This window comes from Ischnura elegans, chromosome 5, assembly GCF_921293095.1.
Source record: "Ischnura elegans chromosome 5, ioIscEleg1.1, whole genome shotgun sequence".
Classification (NCBI taxonomy): domain Eukaryota; kingdom Metazoa; phylum Arthropoda; class Insecta; order Odonata; family Coenagrionidae; genus Ischnura; species Ischnura elegans.
Genome location: NC_060250.1, coordinates 69,740,228 through 69,755,413, shown reverse-complemented (window position 1 = coordinate 69,755,413; position 15,186 = coordinate 69,740,228).

Sequence of the window (15,186 nt, the reverse complement as noted above, 5' to 3'; positions counted from 1 at the left end):
CGCTAAGCCTCGAAAACGGAGCGCAACGAAAGAATCGACATTTTTATCTATTACCGCATACACAGAGGTTCGCGGTAGAATAATCACTAGAGCACTCGCTTCTGATCGGATGAACTAGGTTTCAAATCAAAACAGGAAACCCCAAAATAAAAATCCTATAAGAGCGAGGAGGCCCAGGGAAGGAACTGGTACCTTACCCTTGCATGTATGATAATAAAAAAAAGCCATTTGTTTAATCTGAGGTGAACTCCACCATCACCAATGCAAACCGAATGAATGAGTGAGCGAATATATATATATGCAGGCAAAGATGAATTTATTGGGTAGGTTCTGGCAAGAGTGACCGGATTTGGGGGAATCTGAGTTCGACTACAGTTGCGTGAAGTGATTTCTTTAGTGAGAATATATTTTAGTTCACATATTTACGATGAGGTGACATCAAAAATCAAGGTTAAATAGCTCGGCAATGCCATAATCAAAATTGATACAACCATTAATACAATAGGAAACATACCAAATCTGAATAGTAGCAGACTATTCAGATTTGGTATGAGGAATAAAAAAAGAAATTATTTTATTTACTAGATCGAATTTAAATATACCTGCCTTTTTTGAATTTTAATCCTGATGCTTGGCAAATAAATTTTACTTTCACCATTGTTTAGTCAAATTAACGTTTTGTACAAAGTTACCGTTAATATCTAGATTCTTTTAGGCTTATTGGAATGCCAATATTGAATATGCCCAAAATGTGTCAACGAATTTACGGTGATTTGGCACTGCTTAAAGGTTTTTATAAAATAGTTTCATCAAACCATGGTAATGATAAATATGATAATACAATAAATAATTAATTTCATCATTAACCAGCTGACAAAAATGATGAGCAAATCTTTCTAGGGGTAAAGCTAAAAAAAAAGACTTCAAACGCTAAAAAATTCCATTGACAACCCTGCCTCTTTAATTCCATAGTAATCTACGTTAGTTTACACGATCTCCTAAACTTGCTTCCCTACTCTGCAAAGCACACGTCATACCTACCTCCACTGTCTCAAAAATCATTTTTTAACGTCTCTCCAAATGACTTTCAGTATTCCTACTCTTCGAAAGTTGTTCCAGGCACCAATTTTGGCTCCTCTCTATTTCCTCTAGCAGCAGCCATTCCCAATTATGCTAAGTACTATTCAGTTTGTCTTTCCTTCCGTTTACCTTACGCACACTGGTGTGGTGCTCACCTCAAAGTACATAGACATACTCAATAGTCAATTCTCCTCAACATTTCCTCCCCAGTAGTCTCCAGTTTTGTTACTCTTAAGAGTTATCAACTTGCCACAATCATCATGGAATTTTCTTCGGTGCCATCCTATATAGCACATCAATTGGTAAAAAATTGTAGACCAAAATGAAACTGTTATCCAATTTCTTCACATAAAGTCCCTTGCAGTTCAAAATGCCACCAAAAATTTCCAATTCCTATGCAACACGATTTTTGAAGTAGTCCGAATATCAATGACAATAATGAAGTAGCCTGAATATCAATGGCAACGGCAAGTCTAATAAGCATAAGTATTATTTGGTTATTGTTACCATCTCTTCTAGTAATTTTATGTTGTATATTTTGAGTTGCTGTTAGTTTTATAATATTTATTATGGTTATTGTTTTCCTCGCATGTTATGTAAAACTTTGTCAAGCAGCCATGTACTGTTAACAATTGTTATGAAATGGTGTCGACCGTTTAATAAATAAATAAAAACAACATGGACGAAGGGGAAATAATCTTCTCCGTCAAATCAAATACAACCAGCAGGGAACATATCCTCCACGCTAAGCTTTCACGACAGATTTTAGATTAGATGTGGAGAAAACTAAAATTCCCCTTGTTATAATTGCCCTTCGTACCCAGTTCCCTCTCCTGTCGTCAGGGAGGTCACAAACTCTATTAGTAAATACCACGAGCCCTCCCATTACCGATGATGTAGCAGCTACACTGCCAATGGAATAGGAAGGCTGTAAAACCTTTCAATAGGCTTAATCATCTCAAATTATACAACCCGTATCTCCCCAAATCTATCCACTACACTGGACAGCATTGACTGGATCAGACACATTCAGGTGAGACACATTCAAGTGAGCCACAAAACGTATTCCTACTCTTTCATCCGCCAGTCTTTAGTCCCTTTGTCTTTTATTTCTAGCGCTATCTGTTTATTAGTCATATAAATACTGGATATTGACTGTAAAATGAAACTTAACACCTAAAAACTCAATCCAGGTTTGGAATAAAATGAGAACGCTTACAGAGGCCAAATTTTGGCATTTGACAAACATTAAGAACATTAAAAAATGGGCTAAGGAGTATACTATACAAAAAAACTTAAACATATTCGTTAATTGACTACAAAATATACGTTCTAAAAATACACCAAAGCCATTTAATTTTTCTCAATTAATCGTTGTAACTTATAGTGGAAGATGAATACCTATTGTAGACGCGGTAGTTTCCTTATGCTGAATTCCAAAGTTCATGAAGTTGACAAAACGGCTAATTGTACGGTGCGCGACGTCATTTCTTGGACTGTCGCGACTACATTTTTGAAAAAAATTAATCAGGATTTGGAATAAAATTTTCTTTGAAATGTCATATTGCTTATTATTGCATGCACATATGCATATATTATTGCATGCATATTAGCATGCACACAAGCCCAGATATAAATGCGCAAAGTACAGCGGCCCTTCATTTCGACGCCGACTGCAATGTGAATGTTAACAATGTAAGGCTCTCCCGTGTTAGACACCTTCGAGGTTGTTCTCTGGCCAAAACTCCTTTGATTATGCAAACAGTGGATGCGTTGCGAGGGCAATATACTGGTCCCACGATTAAAATTGTTCCATGAGTAGCCATGAGAAGCTTGCCCAGGACCACTAACGTTGCACGCCTCATGAGTCCCACTGCGCATCCGCAACCCGAAACTATTTTCTGAAATGAATGGAATCATCAGGTGGACGTAAAACCCGCACGACGCAAGTGGCCATGACTGACGTTGGAAAAAACAGACTCAATAGTAAAGCATATAAAAGGGAGTATCTGCCTGCATATATAATAGAATTTGAAATCAGGGAACGAAAGAATGGAAGGGACCTCTGTGTATCCAATATTTATGCATAAAGGAGGCAAAAGACAATGAAAAGACGAGTTGAGAAAAAGAGTTGAGAGATGAGAAAGGAGAGAAAAGACGGAGTGGTATGAACACTAAGCCCCTAAAGCTAGATAGAGTGAAGACATTTTTGAGAAATAAAAAAGTGAATTGCAAGTTGTAGGCAAAGGCAAGAAGAGGCGAAAAATACAGCTTACTTTTATCAGGGAGGAAGATTAAAAACATCATAGGAGAAAAGCAACAGTCATTAATGATTGAATAAAGGCCACTTAGGCTCTGCGTTTAAGAAAAAATCATAGAGATTTCATGGGCCTTCAAGAGTGAAACAGCAGGAGAAATATATCTCCCATTTTTCATTCAACCCACTCCCACCATTAGATGATTTAGGAGAAAATCATAAGAGAACTTCCAAAAAGTAAATCTCACCGACCGAGCACAATCATTACCAACTTCATTTAAATCGAGACAAACCTGATTCTTATGGATACTCCCCAGCACATTTGGGTATAGATCTCCGCACATTATCAGGGGATCTGACGCTCGATATATCCCAACAAATGTTTCCATACCAAGAGACTATGCTAATACCCTTCACAATTATTATTATTATTTTTTTTCCACCGAATTTAAACTCTAAATATTTGCTCCTCCATGCTAGATCTCTAAATTATTAGGCCACCAATGCCACAGCGGCATACTTTACGTATCGGCATGCTCTCAAGAGATTAACATTTATTCTCTCGTTTCATGTATGTCCTTTTCAATAATCTCAATGGAATCCTAATAGGAATGGAGTACAAGATCTGACTCTGAAGAGCAAAAGCCCCTTCCTGCAAGGACTGTTTCACATCATTAAATTTCAGTTATACAAGAAATTCTGAGTTCAAAAAGATGAGCCGAAGAGAAGATGTATCTGGACAGCTGTTCAAAAATTCTTGATATCAAGTACTTGATAAAATTTTCAGATGAAAAAAAAACGTCGAATGTGAGATTGAAACGTACGAGCCGAATAGGCAATTAAAACAAGAAATGGATAAGCAAAAGCAAACCGACAATGCATTTACATTTACGGTCTCTGAAGCACAAAAAGGGGAATTCCATGTAGGAAAGACGCAAAAATTAGTTGCGAAGCTTCAAATTAATGATTAGAAGCGTTTTTGAGCGGCTCGTCAACATATTTTGAATTGTTGCGGTGACGAGTTTTTGCTCATTTTTGATGGAGAGTTTTACCGCAGTTGAATTTATAACTCAGGTTGGAGAAGTATCAGGCTATGGTATTTTCAGGGTATTTTTCGGGTTTTGCTGTGTCGTTGGATTGTATAGTGATCACGACGTTTCGTAGCCAATTGGACTTTCAAGGCCACATCTAACACGCAACGATGTGACAGTGCACGAAAAACATGGAGATACCGTCATAACATCCCTTAAAAACAGCCGAAAGAAGAAAGCTAACAAAATTATGATGAAAAACATTTTTGTGAAGCTTCACGTTGTGAGCTTTCACAAACTTATTCCAGTTCCCCACGACGACGTCGGCGTTTTTCATAGGTGGGGAGGTTTCCATACTGGGCACAGCTATCTTTTTCTACACCGCTAAGATAAAAGAAAAGCTTGGAGCAGTGCTTTCATTCAAAAGAAATATACAAAAACAGTAAAAAATTCATAAGAACTCATCCCTACGTTCTATTGATCCCACACCATCGGACAGAGATACATCATAGATCGTTCATAATGCCAATTTCTCGCAGATGGAATTCACTGCCTTATGGTGTTAAAATACGTAGATCCATCGCAAGCTATAAAAGTTTTCAATTAGTTAAATTCCAAAATTTTAAAATGAAAGGAGAAATTTTCTGTTGTATCTTTTCGGTTATAGTCTATTATGTGATATCATGTACACATTCTCATTCACTCTATGTAATATTATATACACATTTATTCAGGATCTTTGAGTTGTATTTTTTTATATTATGCTTTATTTATATGGTTACAAGGCTACTGCATTTTCATTAATTGTTAATTTATCAATGTCTTAAGGACCAATGAGTACATGAAAATAAATGTTTACTATCAATTAAGTTATTGAGTAGTTATGCTATTTCTGATCCCCTCCACGCAAGGATGGAAAGCAAGATAAAATACAAACAATCCTCCAAATAAAAAACTTCACCCATCTAGTAAAAGGGTACAGACATACAGATAAACAAGTAAGACCGCTTCCCGGGAATCCCGTCGCGGAGCAAACGCGTGGGCGGCGAGGCAGACGGGAGAAGCCGGAAGTGGAGGGGAAACAGTAGCAATAAGGGAAGTCATCAAAAATTAAACGGGCTACGAGAGCGGTCAAAATTTCATAAAGAAGACCTGCTATGTGGTGCTAATATTTTATGGAGGCTGTGGGCACGTTCCTCGACTTGAAAGATGTTTATTAATTTTTGATTGCGTGTTTTTATGGAGTGGTAACATATTTTGCTGCACCGACCAAAGTGAATTCTTTCGCTTCATGGTTAAAAAGTGTGGGAATATATTTTTTCTTATTCGCCTCGTCTTGACTCTCAGTCTTGCGTCTAAAATGAAGTATGTAAAGTGATACCATGGGTTGTTAACCAAAAATGGTTACCCACTGATGCAACTTCATAGCCGCTAAACAAATGGAATTCGCTATGCCTTATTTTACCTGGTTTAATGGTTTGATATAGCGTTTCTCTAATGGACCCAAATGTACTCGCAGACTTTTGATGACGATAATGGTTTGAAATTGGTATCTTACTGCCATTATGATGATATTTAGATATTTTATTATCAAATGATAATTTCTACAAGCATTAAAACATTTTAAAATTTACCCCTCACTAAGTCTTTCATATACTTTTACAAAGGTAATGATAGATTTCTAAACAAATAAAGCTATCTTAAAAGGTAGTCGCCAGGAAAAATAGGTTTTGAAACATTGATTAAGAATAATAATAAAATACTCCAGATAAAGAACAGTAAGCTTGGTTGCTAAGGTAGTAAATTTTTTTAAAAACATGGGTGACGATACATAAAATTACAGCTAAAAAGAAAATGAATGAAAAGAAACAGAAGGATATGTATGTACATGAAAATATAATGTGCTAAAAGTAATCACCTCATGACCAAAACGATAGAACTGTTTCATAATGCAGGGAGAATACATTACATACGATTATGTTTACATGTCAATTAAACATAGATTGAAAATAAACAAATTGAATAGTCAATTTAATTGAACTTTGGATAAATTTTAGGTTGATGATTAATTTCTTCTTTTTTCCAATAGGCCTCTTCCAAAAATTAAAAAAAAAATTCTCTCCATACATTCATATTTTTCACACATTTCTGATAATTAAAATAACGATTTGGCTACATCAATACATAACGAGTAAGGTGTCCATTCACAGACTAAGTGCTCAGTAGATACGTGCAAAGACTTCACAGACACTAAAATAAATGAGTAACGAGGCCGACTCGTACTTGAACGCAGGGAGCAAAGAGCTGTCAAGACGGGGTGGCTAATGACACTCCTCATTATAAATTTAAATACATTAGCTTAACATCCCACTCTAATGGAATATGGAAAATTAAATCACAATGGAACCTTTAAATAAAAGTAAAAAAAAATCAAGGGCTGTATTCGCAGTCGGCTCAAAATCGGTTGGAATGAAATCGCCGTCACGGCTACCAAACATAACCTCCTTTCTCTAAGGCCATCGGTCGAATCTCGTCACGGTCACGACCATGAATATGGACCTCGAACGGCCTTTGTGCCGGGGCGAGGTTAAGTGGTCGGCTGCCAATTCTGGCTGGAGTGGAGGGCTAACGCCTCGACGGGGTAAGGATTTTTCAGAATGCAAGGTTTTATTTCGGTGCGGCGACAGCTCGTTGGTCTCTAGGAGACAATATTTAAAACCAATAAAATAAAATACAAGACACACGTTTCGCGTCACTTTTGACTTTCTTACCTCGTAGCATTGGGAGACACACATGAATGTCATTCCATGTTTATAAAAATCGGAGTACAATGAAATGAAAATATAATTTGCAATATATAATAATTTTTCAGAGTAATCTTTAGCACAATATTTAATCGCTTTAAACTTAGAAAAAAAACTTGATCCATGAAATTGAATTTTACATAAACTTTAGGAAGATTGCACAAGATTAAGAATGGAAATTAAGTGTACCACTAATAAAACAAGTTCAACAACATTAATTATCATCACTTATAACCTAGGAAGCCTGAAAAAGCGAGCAAAGTTTTATTCGGTCTGTTATTTAGCAAAAAGGCACTCCAGGAACCTTAAAAAGCATCAATAAAAAAACTAAATTAATCTGCTTCAACTCTAAATATACCTGAAACGAATGATAAAACGAGTATTGAGAGGATTGAAGTGTATATTTATGAAATAATCCAAAATGGTATAGAGAACACGTGCCTCAATTTGTAGAGAATTTCTGACTGTAATATTTATTAAATAACAAGAGAAATCATTATGCTTCATTAACCGAAATTGCTCTTCTAAAAAGCAATCAAACAAAAATTTTTAAATGATAACGACCTTAATTGAGATGCACTGCCGGAAAAAACAAATTAGACAATTCCAATAGATTTTACGCACCAGTAATTCTTCGTCAATGTAATTCTAAAAGTGTTTTGTTTTCCCTTAGAAAGTAAAATCGCAATTTATCTGGACGCATCTGTCATCGTCAGATGGTACGCTAATCGATATCACATTGAATTCCGGGAGAATGCTGACCTTGTGTATTAAATGCATAACAGAGGCCAACTCCAGCATACACTAGGCACATCACACCGGAGCTCCATTGCAACTTGCAAACCGTGTTTAGGCCATCCCCACTAAATGCTACGATTTTTCTTTTAAAAAATATCCGCAACTTTCAACTTATTCCAAAGCTACCTCAAAAAATTTAAAACTTAAGAAACGATCTCTTCACGAGCCAGAATATGTCGAGCGCCTAAAATGGTCAAATTTAAAAGGAGGAAAAGGTAGGCATCAATATAAGGCCTACGTATGATTATGTAAGCATAATCCGATTTTTATTAGACAGCAGTTTCAATAGCTATGTTTCCAGCGTCTTTATATTTGACGCAAATATGCAGGAACCATCAATTGTTTTCATTTTATACCTGCAACCTAAATTTTGAAAATTTCCAAAAACCCTTTCAGACAAGAGAGAGTATCGATAAAAAAATTCCTCAGTAGTTCGCAAGTATACAAAGACGCATCCTCTCCCTCTCTCTAACAAAACTGCAAGCCTAAAAATGCCATTGAAAAGCTGGCGAATCTCATGTCTACAATGCAACGGATGCATGACTACAAACCCAGACAACTCACCTGCAAAGCAAAGCCTCTGAACACAGAGAAACTATTTAAAAAATAAGACGATATGATAACTGGTATGGAGAAATGACGAATGAAGTGACAGGAAAATGCCCATTATAAGGCGAATACTAAACAAAGAAGGCCGATATGCGTGAGAGAAAAGACAAGGAGTAGTTCATAGCGAAAGAGAAATATTGGTAAGAAATTTTAATGAATGATGAAAGAGGAAATTTAAGATGATGGGGAGGGAAAAATAAAATACCTTGATAATCTCATAAATTTTTACTATCAACTACCCCCTCCCTGATTTTCCCCACTTACTTCACCACTCACACAGAATGTCTTCGCTGTAAGCTAGACTAACAGATAAGGCCGCGATTCAGGATTGAACTAAATGCAAACCACCGTGAGCTGTCTGGTTGGGTAAATTGCGGCTAAAAAGGAGGTATACAACGGGATTACACGAGATGAGAGGGACAACAAATAGAAGAGAAGGGAGAGACAAAGATGAGATAGAGAGAGAGACGGAGAATTGAAGAATGGGGAGCAGGATGGTTGCACCGTGAGTCACATGATTTGGGATAGATAGGTAGTCTAAGACATTAGGGTGAATATAATAAGTCAATTTCATTCGGGCAAGATTGAGGCAGTGCTACTATCCAACTTTGAATTACCATAAATGTATCAGTTTTATCTTCTTTAATCACAGCTTGCACAAAATTGAAAAGGTGATGCGAACATGAACAAAAAGATATTATATTTGAATTGAAAAAAAAGAATCATTCATAATTCGAGAGAAAATACTTAAAATCATAGGAAATAAATCCTTCAAGAAAATAACTGCTACAATAAAAGTTGTAATTATTCACCAAAATTTGAAAACCCACTTTATCGAGAAATAGAACCTTAGAAAAGAACGTGCACATAAAAGAATGCACACACATTGGTCCTGTACGAGATAAAATTCACGCAAAGTAGAGAGCAAAGCAAGAGATGGAAGATAACGATATGGATAGAAAAATCGGGCCCTCCAGTCAAATTTGAACATGGAGGTTATGTCACTAAACTTAATCACATATGCAATAACATTATATGTTCCACAAAATTTGTGGAGCATACAATATTAGTGTTTCTGTGATTATATTTTCTGCTACAGAGTTCCATCAAATATCGCCAACCATTTCGGTCATTTATTCCCTTACCACAGAATAAAGCACATATTGGCCATATCATAACGGGGTGTTAAACAAATGTATCAATCACACGAGCACCAACAACGATTCCCTAGAAGGGGGAACCTACCCACACGAGACTCGAACCCGCGATCTCTTGTTTGGCAGGCGAGGACTTTTACCACTTACGTCACTAAATTGCGAAAATATTGCCCCCTGCATTTGCGGGAAAATAACGAGAGGGTAATGGTAAGTACACACCCTCTCTTTAATAGGATAAAAATCTGCTTCAGGGAGAGAAAGGCGAAAGAGGACCGAGAGGAGGAAGAGAAAAGAGAATAATAGAGTTGCGCGCAAAGTGGGATACAGCGGCGGCGGCAGCAACACGGTGTTCCTTGGGATAGGGCGTGGTCCTTCCCCTCCCTTCCCCCACCCCTCCGCGCGGCCTCCCTCCCCTCGTCTAAACCTGGCCGAATTGGGGTAAAGGCCCTCAGCCTGTCCGCCCACCCACGCGCAGCGCCGTCGCCGCCGCCGCCCAATTCCCTCCTCCCACTCCCTTCCCCAGCATCGGCAGGAGGAGCAGCAGCATCAGCCGAACTGCTGCTGCCAGCGCCGCCATCTCCCGCCCGTCGATACTCGGAAGCTCCCACATCTCGCCAGCACTCGGAAGAGGCGCGGTTGCGGTCGAACCCCCATTTCTCCTCCCCCCCCCCCCAGTATTTCTTCCCCCCCCCCTCTGGTGGCGTCGGCGTCAGACGGAGGAGGAGGTTGGGGGGGGGGGGGGCGGAAGTGGGAACAATAAGCGAGGACTGAGCAATGCACTCACTCACTCTCCCTGCGCATTTCGCTCGCACTCCCTCTTCAAGTGTGCGTGTCCCGCAAATTTGTCGACCGTGCTCTTGTGGACGACGCGACGACTCGCTTTGGAAGCGCGGCAATTGTTTCGGCGTGTCTACGCGTAAGGTGTCCGCTACTGTGGACATTCTGAATTTCGGAACTTTTAAGGACTTTTTTTTTAAGGAAAAAGCTAACAAAAAACTTTTCCCCGGTCGCCTTGAATTAACTGTTACGTATTTCTTCAACTAAAAGGTTCCGAAAAGCTATCATGGTCGATCTCAGTTTTACTCAACGGCCTACGTGAATAAGAAATACTATTCATCTTGCTCTGCGCTCGTTGGTTCGGAGGAAACATGGTAACCCATGTTTAAGATGATAAATATCCTAACTATTTATTTATTTTTATGACGAAGTGACTGAATTCCAATATATATTTAAGCCTGAATCACACAAACCTTGTTTCCGTCCATTTTGAGCGATAGCTGCAGTGATCGCTCCTATAATGAAGGGAAATTGACTGTTTCACGCGATCATTCTCCACAATACCTTCAGGGATGGGAATTCCGTCCCTTTTTCCATCAGTCATCACGTCCCTTTTTCCGTCTCTGAAGCCATCGTTGGCACTATCTTTCAGCAAATCAGAACGCACGACTACTGACAAAGATTGTATGACTCGTTTGACTTTTAATGCAGTTGATGTTTTAAACATTAACCACTACGGAAAAACTTATGGAAAAACGGAGCAAGATGACCGAGTGATTCAGAAAATGATGGATGGAGCGATCCCTTATATGTTCCCTGAAATGCTAATAATTAATACTCTTATAAAGTTTTACTATCAACTACCCAACCATTTTCAGGTCGTGTGATACTTAACATTCATAAGCGAAATTTGCAAGTTTTGTTTTATTTCCATCGAAGACAAATTTCACAATATTACCTCTGAGATAGTTTGATTTATTAACAGGTTATAAAGGTTAGTTCCTCTACCTGTGCAACCTCGTAAATCCAACATTTTCGCTTGGGTTGTGTCCCACGGCTTCAACTGATATTTGAACCCGAGACCCGACTAATAGTAACTACAAGGTCACTAGGCTCCTTCATAAATAATGCCAGAGCACCTATAAAAGTAACAATGATTTGATTGAGACTCTGTGTGTTCTTGAACTCCCTCTCAACAATCTGGGAAATAGCATCAGAAATAAGAAATTAAAAGAATGACCTCATCGTAAAACCTCCATAACTTCTACAGCTTCCATCCAATATTTCATATTTTAATTGTGTCAGAAAAGTATGATAAGGCACTTCTAGTGAATGAAAATAGAGGAATTGGCTCGATGATATTTTTCTTAAGACATTTCTTCAACTACAAGGTGCCAACAAATAACCATGATCGATCTAAGTTTGACTCGTGAATAAGAAACAGAATGGGTATTGCACTATGCACGTTGGTTAGGAGGAAAAATGATAACCCAAATATCATATGATGAATATGCTACGAATTAATTTATCTTTATGACGACGCGTTTGCATTCCGACAACATCTTCAACTCCAATAATGACATTTTCCCCCTCCAAACCGTTGTGTTGAGAACGATCTGATGACGGACTGCATGAAGACGTGTATGAAGAAGTTTCCAGCTCCTACGGTAAATATTACATCAAACACGGCACACTAGTAACACCAAAGGGCAACCAAGAACAAGCAAATCAGAGCGTCCACAATAGCAGAGAACCTGGATGGAGTAAACCAGTACACTCAGTCATTGCTGAGGAAGCCAAGGTCATCGCGAGGGAAAGAGATACTTCCCCAGGCTAACTACTAACAACGCGGCGAGAACCCGAAAGATGGAGAGATCATCGAAGCAAGAACGCCACGGAAGACTACGAGATCACTTCCCCAGGCTAATTAAGCAGGCTACTGAAATACGAAAAACACCCAAAAACCTCTATGGAAAATGTACCCAACCCTGGATCTGGAGTTTGGGAACGACTGCTACACTTCCCACGCAAAAATAATGTAGCACCAGGATACGCCAGCAATTTCGCGTAGTCTGGCGTCCGCAAGCTTTCATAAGATCGAGAGAAATGCTTCCTCATATGATTCTTCTCCTAAAGGTGAGAGCAAGAAGGCTGGCGAAACTATTGCACCAAGTTACACATACGCGGAAACAACGCTACCGCCTGAGAAGACACTGCAATACTGTCCCAGAAACCTAAGTAAAACATGAGCTGATAGCAATCATATTGTGGTACGAGCAAAATGGTAGATTTCAGCATTAAATCATGCTAAAATCTATCAATTTGCTCGTACATACTTGTGTTAGGAATCCCGACCTGGTTGGCGCCAAGTTGACCTATATGAAAGTAGTCCTCCGTGGCGTTCTTGCTTCGATGATCTCTCCATCTTTTGGGTTCTCGTACATATTTGCATTAGGAATCGCGACCTGATTGGCGACAAGTTGACCTATAGGACCTAGGATTCATGCACCGAGATTTGGATACAAATGAAATTAGGTTAAGTTCAAAGGACGGATACGAAAAAAAACTAGAAACTAAAAAACTTCTGAACGAGATGTGACGGACGGGCAGCAAGTGGTTGAAATAGGTTTTAACAATCGATGGGATGTATACTGAAGTCCGATGTTAAGAGAAAGAAAGACGATAAGAAACTGAGTAAAGGAAAAAAAACAGGTATCAGATGAATAGGAAGAACCTCTCGAGATGGTTCAATAAATATTTTTACTTGTATAGAGAAAATTTTAAAAGTACCTGGAAAATGGAAATAATTGACGATAAATGCAAAATATTGAAAAAAAGGATTTGATATTAGTATCTAAGCAAGAATTTTTTTTCCTGCGAGTGACGTCTCAAAGTAAATAAATTAGATACTAATCCAATGACTCACAAAAAGAAAATGTGACAAAAATGGAGCCAAAGCGGGAGATACAAAAAAATGACAACGTAATATTCTTGCAGGCAATATTAACCGAAAAAATAATGAGACCCTCCAAAACACACAAAACGCGCACAAAATCTCTGCCACAGCCCGTTCAATGGAAATAATACAAAGCAACAAAGGGATCTCAGATACGAATCCCTTGAATCGGAATTTTTGCTTTGGTAAATATCCACAAAGGTCCTCCGGACCATATTGCTATTAAAATAAAAAAATTGAATTCTCCCTTTCATGTAAGTCACAGATTTTCTTTGCTTTGATCGTGTTTTTAAGACTGCCGTGCAATACCATGCAAAGAGTGAGACAAGGTGATCAATAAGTAGTCCTTCACGAGGAACATCGAGATTTTGATTATCACTATTAAAAACATATTACGAATACACAGATTTCGTCAAAAACTATTCCAACAAAATTAATGAAATATGAAATAATGTTTATTAATGTGGTGCTAATATACAAACAGTTAGACATAATTTAAACGAACAGTCGGTCACCACGAAAAACATCTACTAATTCATAGTTTTCACCTAAACTTGGGAAACCATTTCATTTTCATTGCTGTCGCATTTGATTTCACGAACAATACTACTAATGGTAAGCTAGGGGATCAACTAAAAATTGTCAACTTTTTTTCCTCATCACTATTTGTCATGTAAAGTATATGTCACCATATCGCTTCATAATACCAAAAATATCAATTTCAAACATTTACCCTATATCTAGCGTATGCCCATCATAAATATAAAAAGGAGTCAGGTGATGTCCCAGGATCTGGCTGCTGTAGGGACCACGGTCCAGTAAGGCGAAGGCGAAGGATGGTTATCAACGTACCTTGAGGCAAATATGGACCGTGAATCCTCAATGACTCTAAGAATGAATGATCAGTCCACTAATGGTGAAGAGTGTGAGTGGAATGAAATTGGCTCTTGATCTAAATACACGTCCTTCCAAGTATTATTCATGTCCTATGTTATCTATTAAAGGCCGGAAATTAACTGGAATCGCATTAAATGGAAAATGACTGCTGCAACCTCAAATTGAGAATATTTGAAAGTTAAAGTAACGAAATTCGCACAATTCAAATTTTCCGCTTGTAATTTCAGCAATAATTATTTCAAAAGTAATAGATGAACTTCGTCAGTCAAATATTGTAAGGTGAATCGCTGGCAACTTTTGAATCACTGATTGGAATTCAAGAAATTTATCTTTTGAATTTAAGGGAATCGGTTAATTTCCTTAATTTCCAGGACGTTAATTAATTGCATAAATTCATTCATGGATCCAGCCGATATTAAGCAGCATTTATCTTCAATATAATGGGAGAATACATTAATTTCTGGTTCATGATGGACCAGAATAAAAGAAAGCACGCGAGAAACATTAAGCCCACTGTAATTGTAAAACGTCGAGGATCTTGCCCTTCGACGTTTTTCCCTTATATTGCATGCACATAAAAACCATAAAGGTAAAAAGGGCGCACGATTAATGAAGACAAATAAAAGTACCCATCAATGATTTCAATTTGAGAGATATTTTGACAAAGGTAAAGTAGAAAATTTCTCAAGGCGAAAGGAAAAACGCTTTTTCCCTCGGAGGAGAGATTTTATTTCATCTTGAATTTCATATTTTCCGTGACGTGTATAGTCCGTTGCGCTAAACGCTTTTAAGACCTCAGGGGATGAATTTGGAGGGAGTA